This window comes from Leptidea sinapis, chromosome 30 (assembly GCF_905404315.1).
Source record: "Leptidea sinapis chromosome 30, ilLepSina1.1, whole genome shotgun sequence".
Classification (NCBI taxonomy): Eukaryota; Metazoa; Arthropoda; class Insecta; order Lepidoptera; family Pieridae; genus Leptidea; species Leptidea sinapis.
In genome coordinates this window covers 10,562,353-10,568,352 of record NC_066294.1, presented here as the reverse complement: position 1 = coordinate 10,568,352, position 6,000 = coordinate 10,562,353, and the positions used below count along the sequence as shown (strand labels likewise).

Below are 6,000 nucleotides of genomic sequence, written 5' to 3'. Positions count from 1 at the left end.
GGAAACGTATGGACTTATTTTCACGGGACATAATTATAACTACAGATAGCTCATTTTATAGCATATATCTTATTCTTTATATATATATTTCTTGTGTGCGTGTGTATGTCACTGAACTCCTCCTAGACGGCTGGACCGAGTTTGATGAATTTTTTTGTGTGAGTTCAAGGGGATTCGAGGATGGTTTAGATTCACAATTCACATTGAACTACCTCCTAAACGGCTGGACCGATTTTGATGATATTTTTGTGTGTTCCAGTGAATTTGAGATTGGTGTGTGTCTTCAGGTGGATTCAAGAATGGTTTAGATTCACAATTAAACTACCTATTAAACGGCTGGACCGATTTTGATGATTTATTCGTTTGTTTCAGTGAATTTGAGATTGGTTTATATTCTCAATTCCGTCTATATAATATAATTCTCCTGCTCATGTGTATGTTAGTGAACTCCTCCTAACGGCTGGACCGATTTTTCAAATTTAAGACGTATGTACAGGACAACGTCTGTTGGGTCCACTAGTATATATATATATATATATTTTATGTGCGTCTGTTGTAACTGAACTTCTCCTAAACGGCTTGACCGATTTTAATAAAACTTTCTGTGTATCTTCAGGTGAATTCAAGAATGGTTTTGATTCACAATTGAACTACCTCCTAAACGGCTAGACCAATTTTGATGATTTTTTTGTGTGTTCCAGTGAATTTGAGATTGGTATGTGTCTTCAGGTGGATTCGAGAATGGTTTAGGTTCACAATTGAACTACTTCCTACATGGCTGGACCGATTTTGATGATTTTCTTGTGTGTTCCAGTGAATATTAGATTGGTTTAGATTCTCAATTCCGTCCATATAATATAATTCTCCTGCTCATATGTATGTTAGTGAACGCTTTCTAACGGTTGGACCGATTTTTCAAATTTAAGACGTGTGTACAGGACAACGTCTGTCGGTCCACTAGTAACTATGTATTATTATTCAGAACTCTGATTATATTATCTCATCCGTCAATCTATCTTGAATATATATATCAAAAGTCAATGTCATGTGTCAATTGTAATATTGCAACACACGTAAAGTTTCGCTTCAATAACACTTTTATAAGCATACCTAATCTAACACATGTACAGTTTCAACTAAAACTAATTACAATGTTTTAACGTAATAACAATTTAACTACAGGAATCATAATTAGCGACACCTCAAACAGCTGGTTATTTCATTAAACTAATAAATCTACAGCGACAAACAAGTAAACTGAGTTATAACAAAGTCAAATTACTGAAGGAGTTTACCGCGGGGAGGGACCGACACCACGCGACATGCTACGAATACTGATGCCCGACTTTACTCTCACAAGATTTTCGAATAGGGATTTTCCTTTCTTTACAATGGGCCTACTCTGGGGGCATATCAATTGCACGCGGTTATGTCGTTAGAAAGTTTCGAGAAGGGTATACCATCCATCGATTTTACTAATGCCTAAATATACGTGGCACGTGCGGGTGTTACCGTGTTATATGATGTCTATTGCTGGGATTTTGTGTCTGGTTTTACATACTGGAAAAATAATATAACACGTGATTATTGTGGGCCATTTCTGATTACAATTTTACTGTGATATTATTTATTGAAGTGGGCGTTACTTTGCGGAAATCCATAATTATCCAAATGTTCTTTCGTGTTAATTCCGCCAATATTTGCCTTCAAACAACTTATATTTTATCGCGTGCGCTAGTCATAAGCATGTCGGTGACGCAAACTCATAATATTTTCCCCTACCAAAAAGTGCCCAAGGCGGCTACAAAAGTAAGAAATAGTTAGTGCTGGGGCTGCTGCTTCGACTGCCGAAGACGGCAAGCATCGCAAATATATTGGTCTTAGTGAGTCATACATCTTTGTGCCGTTTGGTATCGAGACAGTTGGCCCGTGGGGCCCAGAGGCGCGGAGAATGTTCAAAATACTATCTTCGCGCTTTAATAAGGCTACTGGAAACCCAAGCGCTGGCAGCTATCCCGGTCAACAGATCAGCCTTGCTATCCAACGCGGAAATGCTGTCAGTATTCTTGCTACGCTTCAATGTAATAATAGGTTTAATTTTATGTAGTCATGGTATTGTAATTGTAAATATAGTTATACGATTTGTTTTGTTTGAATAAATTGATCCCTTTAACCATCAAATTGTAAGTAAATAAATAGTTTGTAGACTGCGATATATAGTTGGTTATAAGTCTAACAGATTCGAATCTTAATCAATAAATACCATATTGCTAATTTACCACAGATATCAATTTTATTCAAACACGATAGACCGCAATCGAATTTAATTAGACCAGTTGGCCGGAATTATGTGTGATTTTACAAAAATATCCCTTATCTGATAATGTGTACATTAGTCTCCCTTCATTTCATTTACATGAAAGAACTATTGTTCATTTTTCTATAAAAGGGGCTTATCGGTACTAAATACTAATCCCGGGTGTATTAAGTCTATTGTAAAGTATTGCCGCCCTGAGCCACCCACACTACTGATGTTGTTAACATTTTATTCGCAAAAAAATTTATAATATTTATCACAGTCTTTCGTCACAAATATTGTATAAACTCTAACATCATGTGTGTAAGTCAAATAGAATCTTTCATTTTCAATAAAAGACTTTAAGATTTTGTGAATGAATGACACATATATCTGTGAAGTAAAACAAATTTGACTAGATTCATTTAAATGGTGTTTTGTCCCTGTGGGTGGAGTTAAGATTTACAACTTTCAGAGTTTTTTATTAAAAAGTAATTATAAAAGTTTTCGCCTCATTGAATTCATATGACGGTATTTTTTAATTTATAACATACAAATATTAATTTCAAACAAAGTTCCCTACAGATTGAATGTAAGTATGACCGCTGAGTGTCTTGCGCCCGTTCTTTTTATGTCTGAGGCATACTTTTTATATGACAATAGATAGTTGTTGATATGCACTACCCATTACAATGGAGAGCCACTCAGGATTTTTGAAAAACTCAAAAATTCTGAGCGGCACTGCAACTGCGCTCGTCACCTTGAGACATAAGATGTTACCCCTCATTTGCACAGTAAATTGACTAGCTACGGCGACCTTCAGACCGAAACCTAGTAATGCTTACACATTACTGCTTCACGGCAGAAATGGGCGCCGTTGTTAGCATCCTGTGCAAAGGAGCCTCCCACTGGAAAAATAATTTTATTTCGAATGTTGGTTATGACGTTAATTAAGTGATTTCATATCCTATTTTGATTGATATATTTGATTTTGATGTTATGGATAAAACCAGCGATAACCTTGCTAGAAGTTTTATGATTGTTGAAGGACGCGATGTTTAGAAATCGATGGTTGGCGAGCATACGTACTCGGATTATCACAACCAACCATCATGATCAGACATGATGGATACGACCAAGAAGAAGTTAAAAATAACGAAAAATATAATAACGATACAAAAGTGTTTATCTAAGCTAATTTGTAAACGGTTTGACTTTGCTAGAAAGGGTGCAATTTTTTGTAATAGAATTGTCGGGTCTAAGGAGTCACAAAGCAAAATATTTTTCATTTACTTCAATTTAACGCTAGGCGAATTCTGAGCTTGATACGGCAGTGGAGAGAGCTTGAAAGTAATACACCATCTTAAAAAGAAGCCTAAGTTTGTCCAAGGTTTCGGTCTGAAGGGCCACAGCTAGAATTACAGGAGAAAAATGAAAAATAAAAATGAAATGAGACTTAACATCTTATGTCTCAAGGTGACGAGCGCAGTTGTAGTGCCGCTTTTTTCAAGAATCCTTAGCGGCACTGCATTGTAATGGGGCAGGGCGTATCAATTACCATCAGATGAACGTACTGCTCGCCTCGTCCCTTATTTTCATAAAAAAAAAATATCTTAAACTAAATACAAGACTTTTTTACTCAATAAACGAATATTATCATACGAAGTGGTAAATGGCACCAATACTATTTTTAATATTATAATTTTTATGATTATTTTTACTACATTATCTCTTTACATTTAATTAATTAAAAAAATATCGAAGTAGGCGTTACTTTGCGGAAATCCATAATTATACAAATGATATAAGTTTTCTTTAGTGTTAATTCTGCCAATACTTGTTTTTAAACGAGCTGACAAAGTCAGTCTCGTGCCAGATTTTAGCGAGACAACACGTCCTGAGGTTGCCTCTTGTAGAGGCGAAACACGTGTCGAATTGTTTAAAAACAAATATTGGCGGAATTAACACTAAAGAAAACTTAAATTATTTGTATTTGATTAATTATTATAATTCTATATTGTAGGGTCTTATAGGTGTGGCTTTACGTTGGTCAAATTAAATGTAACAGTAATTATTGATTGTGTTAGGTTATCTATACTAATATTATAAAGCTGCAGTGTTTGTTTGTTTGTTTGAACGCGCTAATCTCTGGTACTACTGGTCCGATTTGAATGATTCTTTCAGTGTTGGGTAGTCCATTTATCGAGGAAGGCTATAGGCTATGTTTTTTTTTTCAAAATTAGGGATCCGTAGTAAAATTGCTATTTTGTAACACAAGGTGTAAAATCGAAAACCTATTTTTGCGTGCGCTGCAAAAACTATTGACAATAGAACAAAATGATGTACAGGCTATAATTTAGGCAATATTTTATTACTTATAAAACTATCGCGTGAATTATACTTTATATGGCAAAACAAAGTTTGCCGGGTCAGCTAGTAATATTATAAAACGAAACCACTGAAATATTTGCATTTCTGTCAAGATGAAACATGTGCCTACTCAAAAATTTGTAACAACTTTACTTGTGAATGTATCTGGCAAATAAAGAACTTTGAGAACAAATGAGAAGTGCTCAAATGTTTTAACTGTTGTAATGCAGGTGGCTGTAGAATATCATTAGATCAAGAAGCACCGCTGCGCAGGGAATCGGAAAATTGCATTCGTTATCGCGTAGAATGTACTCTCCGATTTCACTTCCGATGCTCAGATGTAACTTTAGTTTTTCGCGTATCGATTTTGTTTTCAAACATTGAATCGTATCTCTTCTATTAACTTACTAGAATTACTTCAAAAAGTTACTTGTTGATCTATTATTTAAAAGATTGCTTTGTTACACAAATTGAATATAAAAATAAAATTTATGAACGATGCGGGACTCGAACCCGTAACCTCTCCCGTTTTGCAAGTGAATTTGCGAGAAACTGTCATAAGGAACAGACATAAACTTATGATGCCTACTACTCGGCTAAGTTAAGTTAGTAAGTCTTTTGTGGGGCGATGTATATGCTTTTACAACAAGATCCTAGAAAATGTTCAAAACAAAAGAATAACGTTATTCAAAAGAATTGTTAAAAAACGTTTGTGTGGTAAAGGTTACTATAACATAAATGACTTTCTTAATGATACCACAGATTGGGAATGGAGTGACCGCCCTCAGGCTATTAAATAATAAGTTTAATTGTACAATATTACTTTGAAAACATATTTATTCGATGAAAAAAAAGCCCGCTGAGTTTGTTGCGCCCATTCTTCTCAGGTATTCATTTTGGAATGGGTGGTAGTTTTTGACTTTCAATAATTGATGTCACATCCTATTTTGAATAAAAATATTTGAATTTGAATTTGAATTTGAATTTTGTTCTTCCACTGAGCCAACCGTTCGAGTTACGTACATTTCATAAATCTTCATATATCTGTTCAACTCTCAGGTTATGGCTACATCTACAGGATCTACTTTACAGTTGATAACTTTCAGTGCCGCATCGTTCATACATTTTGTTTTAAAATTTTATTTGTGTAATCAATCCCAGAAGTGAGGGTTATTATTTTAAAAAAATAACAAATTGTTAAGATTGCTCAATAGCAATTAATAATTAATTAAAAATAAACTATTAATTATTTACCATCACATAAATAACCTTTGTGAATACATGAATTTAAGTTTATTGTGTATAAATGTACAAATATAAATATATGGGCAATA

At 34.4% G+C, this 6,000-nt stretch overlaps 1 protein-coding gene across 1 annotated transcript in view; it reads right to left on the bottom strand.

The window, feature by feature from the left end:
* Positions 1–239: 239 nt before the first annotated feature.
* LOC126973803 (uncharacterized) overlaps positions 240–6,000 on the bottom strand; it is a 315,906-nt gene continuing 310,145 nt past the window's right edge. Inside the window, exon 5 of the transcript XR_007731421.1 lies at positions 240–325. The gene's annotated coding sequence lies outside the window, so the exon portion shown is untranslated. The remainder of the gene's footprint in view (positions 326–6,000) is intronic.